At 28.7% G+C, this 17,853-nt stretch overlaps 1 pseudogene across 1 annotated transcript; it reads left to right on the top strand.

Annotated features, from left to right (window-relative positions):
- Window positions 1-9,843: 9,843 nt before the first annotated feature.
- On the top strand, window positions 9,844-13,044 carry LOC111282524 (glycerophosphodiester phosphodiesterase GDPD1, chloroplastic-like; annotated as a pseudogene). The gene is made up of 8 exons (XR_016342474.1): window positions 9,844-10,306; window positions 10,402-10,577; window positions 11,293-11,352; window positions 11,516-11,596; window positions 11,724-11,924; window positions 12,043-12,138; window positions 12,446-12,642; window positions 12,728-13,044. The product of XR_016342474.1 is annotated as a glycerophosphodiester phosphodiesterase GDPD1, chloroplastic-like (transcript).
- Window positions 13,045-17,853: the final 4,809 nt, after the last annotated feature.

The raw sequence follows: 17,853 nt of genomic DNA, 5'->3' as shown, positions 1-17,853 counted from the left end.
TAAGTTTAGGGGAATTTTGAAGGTACAGCGTAACCTTGACATTTATCAAATTACCTTATCCAAATTTTTAAGAAAAATGCCATGTTCGCCTTATCTTTTAGGAGTCTAAATTTTTTCTTTCAAAATTGGTTGTTTTATTATTCATTACATAAGAAAATAATATCACTCATTTATACCACAATATTAACAGATGAAGTCAAGGTTCATAATTCAATTTCATGCTTATTGAGGGGTTATAGTTGATAAGTGAAACATCTGAGTGATTTGGGACATGAGAATGTTTGCAAAGGGTGTGAAGACATTTGGTGGGGTTATTTCTAATAGAGATAACCAACTCTTTTGAAAACTCCTTCCATCTTTTTAGGACATGAGAATGTTTGCAAAAGGTGTGAAGGCATTGTGGGTTTATTTCTAATGGAGATAGCCAACTCTTTTGAAACACTTTCCATCTTTTATCATAAAAGAAAATTTTTTATTTTCTCTCTTCTTTTACTTTATATTATTTCTATTGGAGATAGCCAACTCTTTTGAAACTTCTTTCATCTTTTATCATAAAAGAAAACTTTCTCTTTTCTCTTTTCTTTTATTTTTTTATTTTTTTATTTTTTCTTTCATTTTTTTTCAAAGGACTTCTCTTTTCATTGTTTTGGCAATTAATTATGTGGGGCTTTATTCGAATTTAACAATTTTCTTTTTCATTATTTTTTCTCTTTTAGGAAAAATCTTAAAAATCCAAAATTTAAAAGAAATTAAAAACCTTACATGACAACATTCACAAATTCATGAGACAATGCAATGCATCATAACTAAAATTTAAAGTCTATTCATTTAGTACAAACATTCAAAGCCCCTCCAACACTTTCAAGGATATACGAACTTTAAAAAAAAATGACTTATCCTCAGAATTTTGATTCTTGGCTCTCACATTATTCAGCTATCATAGCCACTAACTTTTTCTTTAAATCTTAGATTTGCATCGATCAAAGTTAAACCAGATCCAAGGCTGACTTAATATCATGTTCACAACATTCTTTTCTTCTTCATTCATTATAAAAGTCCATTACTCTAGAATTCATCAATTCTTGTACCACTTGCTTGAAATCTTCACAATCTTGAATTAGATGACCCATTTATGTTCCATGATATTTACAAATCAAACCCAAATCTTGATGGCTATTCTTAATCTCAGAGACCATCGATCAAATTATATAAGTTTTGATCAAATAGTCATACATCTTTTCTAGAGAGGTTTTAACCTTTTTTCTGTACCTTTTGACTCTCTTGTTCCTCTCTAGTGCATTTGTTATACCCTAAACATGATCAAAAAATAGGTTGCTACTAACATTTGGCTTCATTGGGATGTCAAAATCTAGTCGCCCACCTTTTACTTGCCCTTGTATCTTATATTTCAAAATTGTACAATCTTTTAAACAATGGCCCACAGTGCCAAAATGGTATTCACATTGTGCATTGGGGTTATATCATTTAGGATTTGGTGGCTTAAGAGGCTCAATGGAGACATAGGTGATAAGGTGGCCTTTCAAGGGTTATGGGTAAAGATCTGTGTAAGAGATGGGTATTGGGTCGATAAAGGTTCTTACTTTAGTATTGGTGGTGTAGAAGATTTTTATTCTAGAGTTGGGTTGCTTTTCTAGAAAAATGGTTGTATGGTTAGTGTTAAAATGATTTGGGAAACTCTGAGTCAAAAACTAGGTTGGTACATTAGTTAAAGAGATGGTGGTGGGATAGTAAGTTGAACAAGTGGTTGTGGAATTTAAGGTGAAGGACATGAATTCAGGTGTGGAATTCTCAAAGTTTATATGAAGCTTAAAAGCCTAGTCCCATGTGTCTAAAAAAGAGGTCAAAGGTAGATATAAAGGAATTTGAGTGCAGGTTTGGATTCAGGATAGTTGATAAAGGTTGTATGAAACCTAGTGACTTTGTCTTAGAAATCAAACTTTTGTGTTTAATCATTTGTGTGGTCAAGTCATTCATTCCTTTCAAGACTTTGTTCAAACTATGATCTTCATTCAAACCACCCAATGCCTTAGTATACTTGGGAAAAGTGCTAGACCCAACAATAACTAGTTGAACTTGATTTGATTGAATTGAAAGTGATGAAGACCCTTGAAGAGAAATAAACTTAACCCCAACCTTACCTATTACTATTTCTATCAACTAAGCAATCGATTGTTTCATGTCCCAAAACTCAAGTCGAAATTCCTCTTGATTCAACTCTAATGTACTAATCTTTACTTCAAATTGATCTCTTATTTTCGCCGTTCTAATACCCACCAAGACAGACATTTTATTCCAGGACTTAGACAAAAAATTATATGTTATTACCTTTATTGAATCATAAAATAATTTCTAACTTATATGACACACAGTGCATGCTTATGAATGTATGTATATGATAATGGTGTTAAAGAATGTCACGAAATGCAATAATGCCTAAGACAAAATATTTTCATATGTATAAGGCCCCAAATGATAAAAATTTCATCACCCATGAATGTGTATGCAAAAAATTATTATAGAGGTTGTGAGGTCTGTTCATATGAAATGTAATGCATGTTTTATAAAACTCTACTAACATGGATCCATATGTATGGAATGCAATGACATACTTACATGAGTGATGAGATGTATACCTATGACTAATGCAATATACTTGTATGAAATGCAATGACCTATCATGTGCATGAGAGATATAGTTACATGAAATGCAATACTTATGTTATGCTAACCTAATGAGGTTGACACTACTTAAGATATGCAATGAGGTGGAATGCATGTGCTACCTATTAAGATATGCATGAGATGAAATGTATGTACCATCTATTAACATGTGCCTGAAATAGAATACATGTACTATTTATTGATGTGGATGAGATGAAATGCATGTATTATCTTATTATGATGTGCATGAGATGGGGTACATGCATTATCTTATTATTTTCAATCATGATAAAAATGTATGAAAGAATAAAATGCAAAACATGAAACAACATTCAAATTCAACGGTTTTTTTTTTAGGAGGAAAAATTCAAAAAACACACATGAAATGCAATCACACAGAATGATAGGATTCATAGATTTTTTTTTCTTTTTCCATTTATGTTGTTTTTGTTTTTTTTTTGTTTTTTTGGTTTTTTTTTTATTTAGAACAAGAAAAAATTCAAGAACATAGAAAGAATCACATAAAATTGACTAAGATTCAAAGATTTTTTTTTCATTTTTGACTTTCATTATTAAGCCAAGAAACAAATAACTTAAGAAAAAACCTTCATTCTTTTTTTCTTCTTTTTTTTTTGGTTGCCAGTTTTGGACATAAATCAAATTAATCAAATTACATGAAAGAAGAAATTTAACTAGAAATATTTTTTTTGTTTTTTTTTTAAACACCAAGGATTGTTTTTCTTAATGATTCTTTTATTTTCCTTTCAATTAAAAGAATTAATACAAACTATCAAATTAACAAAAAAAAAAGTGGCGTGTTCCTTCGTGTGACTTATTTAAGGTAATTATTATGTAAAGGGTGTGAGATGGCTCGATCTAAGGTTGACTTCCTAACATTCACTATATGCTGGGTTAGGAATTGATGCATCTAAGGTTCCCAAATTACTCCTCACATCATCGTCTATCACAAACTAGTGTGACATCTCGATCCTTACTTACTATAGGCTACAAGCAAAATGGGTTCAATTTGAGTAAGAGTGTTTTAATAGCCATTGTGGAGGTTTACACTTAATAAGGACATAGCTATTTTACTTCCTCCTACTAGGGTTAAAACTCGAGTATAGGGTTTGTGCATGAAATATAGATGTGAGTATGTGCGAAGGAACATACAAACCTTTCACATTTTCCTAAAATACTCATATCTTAGATGACCCACAAATATTAAAAACAAAATAAAGAACAACATTATATAAAAAATGACATAATTAAAATATGAATGAAATGACATGATTAAAAATGCATAGAATGTAAAATACCTATACCTTTTTTCTTTTTGCAATTTTTTAAATTTTTTATTTTTTTCATTTTTCATTTTTTTTTGGTGAGAAAATAGGAAAATTAAAATCAAAACATTTTTTTTCATTGTTTCAATTTTTTTATTTTTTTATTTCCAAAATTTTCACTTTTTAATAAAACAAGCAAATCAAAATCAAAGAATTAAGATTAAACACTAATTAGGACCATTAAACCAAAATTTAAAATAACATGCAACCAATTTTTAGTCAGACTCTCTAAAATGTATCTCTGATAGAGTCACCTAGCTGTTGCAACATCTTATGACCCAGGGGTAGGTGACCTAAAAGCCGAACAAATGGGGAAAATTGGAAAACAGAGGCTTAAAAATATTTTCAATAAAAATCAAAATAATTAGTTGTCACCAATATTTTTTAGGGTGTGATTAGTCACCTAAAAAATTTTATCCTTTTAATAAAAACATTTTAAAATAAGTTTAAAATTTTTTTTAAAAAGAACAAATTTGCAGTTTATGAAATTAGAAAAAATTCAAGAGTTGGTTACGTGTAGAGAATGATTAACACCCTTATAACGCTTGTCGAAGATAGTACCAATTGATTGCATGTTATCTTTTAATTTTGGTTAAAATAGTTTTATTTTACTTAATGTTTAAAATTAAGTTCTTTTCTTCTTTTCTTTTTTTTTCCTTTTCTTTTTTCTTTTTTTAGAAATAAAAATAAATTGAAATTTTCTAGAAAACAAAACCTTTTTTTTTACTTTAGGTCAAGATGAAAACACTTTAAATATAGAAACACTTCTTTCAGTCTCTTATAATTATGTAGAGTTTTGAAAATATCTCTAATTTAAGAGTTTTTAAATTGCCATACAAAACCAAGATAATAACTTTCATAAATAATAATCACCATGAGTTCGGCTATCGTTATGCAAGATTTCGATGACTATATTTACTTTAGATATTATTTTATTTTAAAATATTTAACTTTGAAAGCCAATTTTTGAAAACAAATGTATGAAATGCATAAACATAATAAAATATGATAAATGCATGACAATATGATATGGATGACAAAGTATGAATGCATGATAATATAAAAATGCATGTGATAATAATATAAAATAAAATGCAAATACATGATTGGTTTTAGGGTTTAAGTTGGTTTGGGGACAGGTTTAGGGTTTAGGTTTGAAACTTAGGGTTTAAGGTTTAAAGTCTAGGTAAAGGTTTAGGGTTTTAGGGTTTAGGATTAGCGCTTAGTTTTAGGGTTTGGGTTTGGGGCTAAAGTTTAGGTTTTGGTTTAGGGTTTGGGATTAGTGTTTGGTTTTAGAGTTTGAATTTAGGGTTTCAATTTAGGGTTTTGGTTTAGGGTTTAGGGTTTGGTTTAGAGTTTAGGGTTTGGTTTTATGGCTTGGGTTTAGGGTTTTAAATTTAAGGTTTTCATTTTTTGGGTTTTATGAAAATGAAAATGGAATAAATGCAAATTACAAAAATGACATTAATGAATGCATTTACCAAATGTATGACCTTGAAAATAATTACAAATAAAGGTATTTTTAAACTTAAATTATAAACATGTTATGCATGAGAATTCAAAAAAAAAAAAAGATTAAACATGAAAAAACTTTGAATTTGGTTTGAATGTTCCAGCACTTGTTCATCATTAAAACCAACCAAACAACTAAAAAAAATCAACCAAAACAATCATCAAAATAAACATTTTTTCACTGAAAATTTTGTTCAAATACATTAGAAACTTACAAATCACCATAAAAACATAATCTAATAAAAGAATCAAAGCACCAAATATTCATAAAACAAAGAGTATGGCTTGGCCAACCAAAGACCACCATGGTTGAACCTTCACTATCAACCCATCATAGCATTTTCATTTCATTCAAGCCAAGCTTACCTCATTTACCTTCCTAATCATCATGCAAAAAGATTCATATCACAAGGAAACTTTCATCAAACATAAAACAAACTAAAAATAACAAAAAGATTATGAACACTTGAAACATAAACCAAACACCATCATATATCATTAATCAAGCAAAGTTTATACAAAATACAAGCAAACTAGTCATTTAACCATCATAAGCAATATTCAAAAGCAAAAAAATATTAAAGAAGCTAATAAAAGGTTCGGCCAACAAAAGGGACACCATGGTCGACCCCTAAACTCAATTTTTCAGTGGTGGATTATGTTGTTTTTGTTTGGATTTCAACTTCAATCCAACTATTGATTAGTTGGATAAAAATTGATTCAAACTTCAAATAAAAAAATTGACTAAAAACCTTCAAGAAAATTAATAAGAAAATAAAGGAAGCATAATGAAAATGCAATGAAAATTGTGATGAAGATGCTAAAATGTGAAGATGGATGTTAAGAAAGTCCACCTTCAAGCAAGCAAGCAATAAAAAAAAAAATTTCCTCTTTTCTTCTTACAAATTTTTGTTTTGTTTTCTCTTCTCTATTTCACGTTTTTCCCCTTTAGTGTTTCTTTGCAGCAAATGTCTCTCCGACATTTAAAAAAATGTTGGAAAATATCTCATCAAAATTGAATTATGGTCATAGGATCAAAACTCATCCAATGGCCAAAATTTTTCCCTTATTTTTAATCCAAAGAGCAAACTTTAGCCATTGGATCAAGATTCCTTATGTAATATTCACTACAAAGATTGGATTTTTATAGCCATTAAACCAAGTGAAAAGATCATTTTGCCCTTAATATAAAGTTTTCAATATTTAGGCCATTTTCTTAGAAATTAATGTTCCCGTGTTCATTTTTGTGATTTTAAAGCACCAAAAATTATGAAATATTATGAAATCAAGATCTAAAAATTTTTGTGAAACTTTAATCTTAAAAAATCAAATTACGAAATTACTTATAAGGGATATTTTGATAATTTTACACCTATTGAGGCACTACTATGATTTCAAATGCATAAAAAATTATCAAATATTATAAAATCATAATTGGAAAAGTTTTATGAAATGAGTCATTTTGATAATTTCACACATCTCAAGGTACAATCAAGTTTTTTAAAATTTTAAAAATCATCAAATATTACCAAACCATGATTTGGAACGTTTCACGAAATTTCAACATTAAGAAGGTCAAATTATGAAAATACTTTAAAGGGTATTTTTGTAATTTCAAACCTCTCAAGGTGAGATATGGGTTTTCAATGCATCAAAAATCATTAAAAAATTCAATTATGATTTGAAAGTTTTCATGAAAATTTCACTTTGAGAAAACAAATTACGAGAATACCCCAAAAATGTTTTAATAATTTTATATTGCCCGCAGTGCAACTAAACTTTTTAGTGCTTTAAAAATCACAAATTTCAATTTTGAACCTCATTGATTTTAATTAGGTTGTGAATTTTGAGGGTTGACTCGGGTTTTATCCATTTTTACCAATTTTGACTAATTTTGATTTTGTTTGACTAATTTTAACTTTGTTTGACAAAATTTTATTGGAATTTACTAAAGTTGACTTTGGGACATTTGGGTCAAATTTGTCTTAAATTTTGATTTTAAAAACATGTCAAAATTAAAAAATATTGAATTTAAATCGAGTCAAACTTTAAGCGCTTCATAAATAGTCAGGATTTTGTCTGAACAAAACTAGGTGTCTATATGAGCTCACCATGACAAAAAATTGTCCTAGTTGAACTCACCTTGGCAAAAGTACCCTTGTTTTCACAAAAAAGAATTGTGCTTGTAGAAGTTTACCTCAGCATAAATTTCTTTTGCATGAGGTCACCCCGACATAGATAATTTAATTATAAAATTCACCTTCATAGAAACTCACCTCTTTGTAAATCAACTTTGCAAAACTTCAGCTAGGCGTAGGTCACCTTAGCATACATAAAACACCTTAACATAAAACCATTTTGGTATAAATCCATCTCGACATAAGAAGAAAAGGCAATAGTCAGCTCAAATGTAAATGTTATATGGTGAGAATTACCCAAGTACAACTTCACCTTGGCATAAATCACCTTTACAAAAATTCACCTTGGTGTAGTCACCTTGGCACAAAAACATCTCAACATAAATAATTGCATTATAAATCTACTTCAGCATAAAAAGAAGAGTAATAGTCAACTTAAACATGAATAACACATGGTGACAATTCTCCTCAAATTTTAATTAACCTTAGAAAAAGCAAAAAGTTTTAAGGAATGAGGTGATATAGATTAAATGAAGTTTAATTAAAATTTGTTTATGCTAATCTTAAATGAAGTTTTAAATGGATTTACAAAGAGGTGATATAGATTTTGCCTATATTAAGCTCTGACCTTTGTTAAATTAATCTACCTAATTTGAACTATCAGACTATAGTTGATGGGGTACGTAATGATGTGGATATTTTAGACTTTACAGGCAAAATAGAACAATTTTAAGACATTAATGGTATTTTAGTCATTTGGTCAAGCTTACATGGCTAGCCGATCAAATTTCTAGGAGCACACCTCACTCAAGCTAGTGTGATAGGCCACTTGATATTTCACCTATTCCATTTGACCAAGCTAGCATGTCACTTGGATAATAAAAGCCAAAAAACCACATCAGGTCAAATCTATTCCACATCAGTTCGGCAGCTACCATGTCAGGTTGGCTCATTGAGACCCGATTACATAATCCCTCAAGTACAAATATTCCGTTTTTTCATCTAGTAGAAGAGGTCACTCATTTTCTTCAATTCTTTCATTTCTCAAATTGCTCTCTTGTTTTTTATTCTCTTCCTTTTATCTCATTAGATTAAATATCAAAGCACAAACGACGAAACTACCTTCAACTTTCGCTTTTAACCATTGTTTCTCCATTTCCAAGTGCTTGAACTATTTTGGATTTTAGCTCAAACATATATATATATATATATATATTGCAAAAGTTCAAAGTTTTTGTTCCTTAAAATTGTATGTTGTTCTAAGCTTTATATATACATAAAATTGTATATATATATATATATAATTGTATGTTGTTCTAAGCTCTATATATATATATATATATATCTCCCATAGAACTTACAAGCCTACGTTTTAATGAGTCAAGCTATGAACTAGAAAAGAGAAAAACCCAATTCATGTATCTAATTAGGATTAGAGAAATTTTTTTTTCTTAGAAAGAATGCTATAGCACAAGAATGAGAATAGAATAAAGAGTGTTAAGTATTGATATTTGAATTTTAAATTTGTTAAATACTTTTTCTTAAGTATAATTAAATAAACCAATTAAATTAAATTTTGAGTTCTTATCAAAGATATTTTAAATTTTAATTTTAATTAAACTAATCAATCGTGCCAATTTAATTTCATCAATTGGTTAGTGATTGAAATTTTGATCAATTACTGAAAATGATTTTAAAAAATTTTTTATTTTTGATTAATTTAATTCAATAATTGAATTAATTAAATTAATCAAAATTTTGATCGAAATATAAAAATTCAACATAAAACTAAAAATAAATAAAATGAACCGTTTCATCTTATAAGTTATAAGAGTTTTTAACTTAATGTTGAATATTTTGTTAGATGATTTTATTTAATTTATTTTAAATATAAAAAAATAAAAATTAAAAAATAATTTAAATATATTTTACTTATTAGATTAATTTGAAAATTAATCTACTTAAATTTGTATGATTTAATTTTTAAATTATTAAATTCAATTCAATAAATAAAATTAAAATAACTTAATTTAAGTAATTAAATTTTAAGCAATTCAATTCAAATTTAAACAAACTGATCGAATGAATGCCTCAATATCCAATATATATATATATATATATATATCCCAAAACATATGTTTATACATCAATTGAAACTAAAATATGAAATATACTATTATTAACGAAAAACCAAAAATAGAACAACAAAATCTATTATTTAAAAAAAAAAAAAAACTAGTAGAAAGGTAAAGGACCGCGATTTTCTCCTCTGTCTTCTATCAACGGAATATTCCAGCTAAAATCTGCAGGGCTCTCTCTAGTGAAACATAGAAGTGGAATATTCTAGCTTGCAAAGAGATAAAAATGTTAGAACTATTATTATATTTTTCTTGTTTCCCCAGCCGCTTTAAATACCCATCATCCCATCTCTGTTTCTCGTCTCATCTTGTAAACACAGCCCCAATCTCCCTTTGTATCCTTATCTCACCATCTTCTTCGTCAATTACAAATCTTAACCAAATTATACCAAAGACATGGCTCTCGAAGCTGTTCATGTTTCGGATGTGCCTAATCTTGATCAAGTCCCAGAGAATGCCGCATTAGCACTCTGTTCAACTCGTTTCGGCACAGGTAAAGTTGTTGAATTTTCATTCTCCAACCAATCCTTGTTATAGCACCCATATCTTTGAGTTCCAAAATATTGTTTTAATGGATATATTATATAGATGCTAATGATGATGAAGTATGCGCATGCAAATTTCTGGTGATGGGTCACAGAGGGAACGGAATGAACATGTTGGAGTCACCTGATCCCAGAAAGAAATCCATCAAAGAGAATTCTATTCTCTCTTTCAATGAAGCCGCTAAGTTTCCTATCGATTTCGTTGAATTTGACGTTCAGGTGAGACCACAATCTCTCTGCTTTTTCTCCTTCCCATTAATCAAACGGAACAAAACTTTTTCTTTATTTTTTTTCTTTTTTCTGGTTTACTGGGGGCAAAGGTTCCAATCCAATAATAGCAACATTTTCGCTTCTTTCAAATTTGACCGTGGTTTCCTACAAATTTATCGTTTATTATTGTTTTATTCAGTTGAGTGGGGGTGCATGTGAATCCCACCGAGAGAAAAAAGAGAAAAAAAAAAAAAAGACATAGAAAAGGAAAGCGAAAGCTGTGTCAGGTTCTGTTCCGTCTCTATTCTCCGCGAAACTGGTAATATTTTTAGGTAACCAGTTTTAACCAGTTTTAAACGAGACACGTATGCAGGTCTCGATCACTAATAGTGTTGTGGTGGCCCTTACTTTCATTACACCAACTCGGTCTGTGCCCCAGATCTAATTCGATCTGGGCTACCCACAATGGAGCTGAACCCTGTGCTAGGCCCAGATTAAGTGGTCCAAACCTACAATTTTGATGTCTTTGAGACTATGTACATGAAGCTGTCGTCTTTTTGGGTATTCGTTGTGGAATTAATTATAATTGCATTTAAAATTTTGAAGGGCACTGATCGGTTTACTTTGTTTTCTTTGAATTGGCATTCTTGGTTTTTTAAACTATTGGATGAACGAAGAACCTTTAGAAGGAACTTGTAAACAAATAAAAACCTCTTTGTTTTAGGTGACAAAAGATGACTATCCAGTAATTTACCATGACAGCTTTATCCTCCATAAAGAGAAGGTTAGCTATTTTTACTGTTCTCTAATAATTTTCATGCTTTATACAATAAAATTTAGCCACTTATCTCCATTGATTTTTTTTTTTTTTTGAGGAATTGTAAAATCACTGATATTTGTTGCCCATACTGATTATCACTGGTATATGTTTTGCGTGTCAATTTCAGGGTGTCATAGTTGAGAACAGAGTTACAGAACTCACTTTAGCTGAATTTCTTTCCTATGGACCCCAAAAAGAGCCTGGAAATGTAATAACCATTATTTTGTCACCTTTGATCTGTCTCTTTTGACAGACTACTATGTTTTAGTATGAAAATTTTGCGCTGACAATCTTTTCATTTGCTCCTTTTGCTATGCTGCTGCATTGCAACTCAGGAGGGAAAACAGCTTTTTAGGAAAACAAAAAATGGAAGGATCTTCGAGTGGAAGGTTGAAAAAGATACTCCTCTGTGTACGCTAGTAGAGGTTTTCCGGAATGTTGATCAGTCCTTGGGCTTTAATGTTGAGTTAAAGTTTGATGATCATATTGTTTATAAGGAAGAAGAACTCTTGCGTATGCTTCAAGCCATTTTGAAGGTAATGCTTGTTTCAGCCTTCAGTTGTCGGGGACTTGGGATTGACCTTTGCATTATGGTTTTCACTTTTCAGTTTAAGGATAACTTATGAATTCCAGTTTCTAAATTTCATGGAGCAGGTGATTTTTGAGAATGCAAAGGGCAGGCCAGTCATGTTTTCAAGCTTTCAACCTGATACGACCCAGTTGGTTAGAAAATTGCAGAGCGCATACCCTGTAAGATTACTTTCTTTTCTCTAATACTGTTCCATCTCACCTATTGCCATTAGATTTTATTTTTGATGCTGGTCTTCAGCAATTATTAAAAATTTTACAATGAAACGGAACTTGTTTGTTGCATTCTATTATGAGTAGACTTTATAACCACAAGCATTTTATCTTTACTGACAGATTATATAAGCACATCTGAACATTGCAAACTAATTAATTTTAAGCACATACATTGTTAATAGAGGCTTTGTTTTGTTAATATTGAAATGTTACATATAATTCTTGTTAAAGCCGTTGGCCTTGATGTGAGCAGGTATATTTCCTCACCAACGGAGGATTTGAAATTTACACTGACATAAGAAGGAATTCCTTGGATGAGGCCATTAAGTTCTGCCTGGCCAGTGGCTTGCAAGGGATTGTATCCGAAGTCAAAGCAATCTTCAGAAATCGAGGAGCGGTTGCAAGAATCAAAGATTCAAAGCTTTCCCTTATAACCTATGGGCAATTGAAGTAAGTGTATAGTTTTCAAATCTTTTTCTTGTTTTCTAAGCACTTGAATTGCGTTTCCATCTGGTTAATTTTCTAAGTTATACAGTAATGTGGTGGAGGTTGTATACACGCAACATCTAATGGGTGTGGAGGGAGTTATTGTTGACCTGGTTAAGGAGATTAGTGAGTCAGTATCAGATTTAAACCAACCAAAGGAGGGAGAAGAGAAAAGCTTATTATTTGAAGAGGAAGGCAAAGCCCCAATTTTCAAAGGATGAACTCTCCTTTCTATTAAAAGCTAATACAGGAGTTGATTCAGCATTGATCTAAATAGCTGATATCCAAAGTTGGAGTTTAATAGATCTCCACATATGTAACTTTATTACTTCAGTAGAATATCTAAAGTAAATAGTTGTTGTGCTTTGTTTTCTGTTGTAATTTATGTCCATTAGTGTTTAGCTCCTTTGTAAACAAGTTGTTGGTTATTCATAGACAAAAAGAGCCCCCAAATGGCCTAAGCTATAGTTTGTGAAGTTGGAGATCAACCGATCAAGACAAAGGTACCGAATGTCATTAGCGTTGTCTTAGGCCCTCTGCTGCTATCTAGGAAAATGAAATTTATAAATCCTCTTCCACATTTCCAACTGAATGCCGCATGTAATTGAAACAATACCAAACACCAAAGTAGTGCACTTGGAAAATATGATGTTTATAATTCAAAAAAATTAAGACATTGCAAGGTTATTTATGGTTTGTCTTTCTATTTTGCTAATATTTGCCTTAAAAAACATTCTTAAGGTTAATTAATATTATGTTATTTATAGTTACTTATGTTATTTTTTCATTAAATACAATAATAAAAGTTAATATTGTCTTTCGGAAGAAATATATTACTACTTAAAATGATGACCTTAAAAAACAAATATATATATATATACCTTTTTAAACGCTTCTTTGCGTAACTCTTAAAATACTGAAAAGAGTATGGTAAAACCAGATTTATATTCAATGTTGTTAGAAAAAAGAAAGCTAGTGTTATTAAAAAACTTTTAACAACATTATTGGGAAAAAAATTATTTCAGTTAAAGGTTCATCAAAGGAGGTTTTCGGTGATTGTCCATCTGATCCGTCAACCGTTCTATTTAACCCGATTTGATCTGATCAGACCTGAGTATTAAGCCGGTTTTGAGAATTTATTTAAAGATATCGTCTATATTTCTTTATATTAAAACTACTCAATTTCTTCGTTTGACAGTTTTTTTTTTTTTTTTTTTTGTTGATATTGGATTTATTGGGCTGTTGATACTTGGATTTATTGGATTTTAAGTGGTTTAGTTTTCCAGATTTTTTAATTGATAAAATTTTAACCAAAAACAAAAGGTGATGTGACATGGTTTTTTCTTAATTTTTTCGTCTCTTTTTTGTACTTTCATTTCGGCCTTTTTTTTTTTTTTTTTTGTGCTACTTCGAGTCTTTTTTTCCTCTTGTATACTTAATTTCGTAGATTTTGCGGGTACAAGAGGATGTCTACGTGGCATCCCTCCATTCTTCCAAAATAATTTTTTTTAATTTTTTATTAAATTTATTTTTTAATTTATTGATTTTTAAAATTTTTTATCAGATAAATTTATAACAAAAAATTTAATTGAGATAAAAATTATAAAATAACTCATATCCTACTAATTTCAATTCATACCCATCTAATTAGTATTTTTTTATAATTTAAAATAATTGGATTGAATATATTTAGATTGAGCTCTAGTGAGAATAAGATTTTAGGCATTTTGTCTTAGTCCTAATATATATAAAAAAATATATATTTATTATTTATTTAATTTTATATTTTTATGTTTTATTAAAAAATTATTATTTAATATCTTAATTTAATATACTCATTTCCTATCATTTGCCTTTTTTTTTTTTTTATCATTTTGTTTATTTTTTAAAATTTTTTATTAAATACATTTTATAAAAAAATCAATAGATGTCGGGATAATAAAATAACTTATATTTCATAGGTTTTAATTTATCATGATCCAATCGATACAATTTTTTATAAAAAAAATAAATATTAGGTCAAGTTTTATCTTTTCAAATAATTTGTGTCAAATCAAAATCAAGTTTGAGGTGCTATGCCTATACATTTTTTGAAATATATGAAATAATATATTTTATTATTTATATTTATATATATGTATTAGATTAATAAAAATATTATTTAATATCTTAATTTAATAAAAATATAGTTATATATAATTAAATTATAATTTATATTAAAAAATAAATCATCATCCATACAATTAATATTCTAAATTTTAGAACTTAACTTTTTCTTAAAAAAGCATTTTATTCCTTTTTAATTTAAAAAAATTATTTTCTTCTATTTTTTAACAAAATGATGTGATGGAGATAGGTATCCTACAAACCTTTTCTTTTGTTTTTTGTTTTTATTTTTAAAATTTTTTTCATGTCTTTTTTTAATTTTATACCTTTTTTATTGTTTTTTAATTTTTTAAGAATTCTTTTAATTTTTTTGTTTTTAATAGAATTATGTAATTTTAATAGATGTTTAGTACATTTTATTCTTTCATTTTCTAATTTTATTTTTCTTTCTTTCATCTTACCAAATGTCTTTTATTTTTTTTATCTTTTTATCTTTTTCACATTTTTTTCTAAAATTTTTCTTTACATGTAATTTTCATTTTTAACTTCATTTTCCTTCATCTCCCTTTTCTAAACTTTCTAAACTCCCTTTTAAAAATGATATGAGGGAATAATTATATTGGTAAAATGGGAGGTACACCAAGAGGTCGAGGTCTGAAAAGTACTTATATGTGTCTTTAATTTTTGCTTGTATTTTTTAATATTTTTATTATTTATTTCTAAAGAAATACATTTATATTTGTCTATATGTTATCATCTATTAAAATTTGATATAAAAATTGTACTTTTTTCATCATTAAAACATAATTTAAATAAATAAAAAATAGTTCCATAACGAAACACGGGTTAATTCTAGTAATTATAATGTTTCAAAACTTTTTTTGTGATGAGATATTAGTTTTGACCTCCTACATCTTTAATATTTAAGTGACCATACTATTGAGCAAAATGTGTATATATGTATATATATATATATTTTTTAAAAATGGATTGGATTTAATATTTAATTTGATATTAAATTCAAATTTTATCAAATTATGTCACTCTCACTAGGATTGGCTAATTAAACTAACTGAGTTGGGAATAAAAATCCCAATAGTTCAACTTTTAGTATTAGGACATGTAGGCATATAATTTTGTCCAAAATATTTTATCATTTAAATTAGAGCTCGTTTTTTACAATTACGCCTTGATCATCATTTTTTGAGCTTATTGCATGAACTATTTTTAAATGCTCTAATAAAAGGCCTAATATGGGCTTTATAGTGAAACCCATTAAATAGGCCCGAATGATCGCCTAAAATGACTTAATAAAAGGCTTGAAAGAAAAAACCCATTTAAAAGCTCAAATAAAGTCCACTGTAGGCCATTAAAAATGATTTGAAATATGGCCTAATCAAAAACTATATTTGGCTCAAATGGCTAAGGCCCACAACAAAAAAAAAGAACCCAAGATCAAGTCAAAACAAAAAAAGAAACTAACAAACAAAGGCCTATATGGATCATTAAATATGGCTAAAAAAGAATAAGCCCATTCAACCTTGTTAAGCCTTTGTATGAAAATGGAGCTTACGTGAAAAAGGAAGGCAAAAATTGCATATCGCGAAGCATGAAAAGGAAAAATGGTAAAATGAAAAATGATAAAGAAGTGGTTAGTTACAGTAGCAAATGTGGGGAAAGAGGGAATGTAAAATGAGAAACAAAAAGACCTTTAAAAGAAGGTCTAGAAAGGAACAAAAAAAAAAAAAACAAGTAGGTGTTCATAAAAAATAAAAAATGAACTTGACGTGAGTAGAAGGAAAAAAGTAGAATGCCAGCAACAAAAAAAAAATTGTGCAGAATGCTAGCAAACAAAAAAGATAAGGAACCAATAGCTGACTAAAAGAAAAACTAAAAAAGGTTTAGAAAAAAGCCAAAAAAAAGGGAAAGAGGAAAAAAATCGAAAGCTTGGCATAAAAAAGAAAAGCTTTGAGCAAAAAAAGGAGAGCCTGCTTGAAAGAGAAAAGAACACTACCACTTGTGGGCAAAGGTAACTCTTTTAACCCTTGCATAATATGTTTTCATGCATGTGCGAATGTCTTGCATTCCAAATAGTTGTCAATTTTTTGTTTCTTTTTTAGTTTTTGTGTATAGTGTTTAAAGACTTTAAACTTCTTATCCCTTACTCCATAGTAGTTATAAAAGTTAAGGTTTTATTTTTAATTTTTTTATTAAACCAATTATGTTTTCTTCCCTTTTACTCCATAGCAATTATAAAAGTTAAGGTTTTTTTTTTTTTTATCAAACCAATTTTTTCTTCTTCCCTTTGCATGTCCTACAGTTGTTTTTTTATATAGCATGTATATTTGTAATTATTGATTTAATTACATGTTTGCTGTTTGGGGGGAAAAGAAAAAAAGGTTTAAAGTTTTTATTTTTTCTTTTCCTTTCTTGTTTGTTGTTTTTATGTAATGATGGCTTGCAAAATGCCCAAAATGCAAAACAGGAATGGTTCAAAGGGCCAAATTTTAACGTTAAGAAAAAAAGCTATTCTTCATGTGATGGATTCCATTTTGTTCCTTTGTTGTTTGTGAGGACTTGAAACTTCATGTTTTTTTTTTTTTTACTTGTGTTCTTTGGTTTCCTTGTAGTTGAAACTTCATTTTTTTACTCATATTCTTTGGTTTCCCTACAATCGAAAGGTGGTTTTTTTATTAAAAAAAAAAAAGAAAAGTGAAAAGAGTCATGAGAACTAGAGCCCAGCGATGGCATTCCTAGGCATAAGTGTGGTGCTTGTTAGTTTTAAGGACTGTTGCATGATTACTCTTTTTTTGTCTAGCTTAAAGTAAAATAAAAAAGGTGGCAAAATTACGTTGACTGCCATATTACTAACTGCATGCTACTAATCTTGTCATGGTATTTATTTTCCTCATTCTCTAATTTATATGTTATCATGTTAAATATCTCATGTGAATTTGTTATAACATTCAGTTTGCATACTATTTATTAATATTTCATTAATTGCATAATATTTTTAAATAATAATAAAAATAAATTTTTTAAAGGATTTTGAAATTCATGCCTAGGTGT

Source organism: Durio zibethinus, chromosome 5 (assembly GCF_047325235.1).
Source record: "Durio zibethinus cultivar Kanyao isolate XHJ-2024 chromosome 5, ASM4732523v1, whole genome shotgun sequence".
Lineage (NCBI taxonomy): Eukaryota > Viridiplantae > Streptophyta > Magnoliopsida > Malvales > Malvaceae > Durio > Durio zibethinus.
Note: the sequence above shows the minus strand (reverse complement) of the source record. Positions and strands in the feature narration are given on the sequence as shown.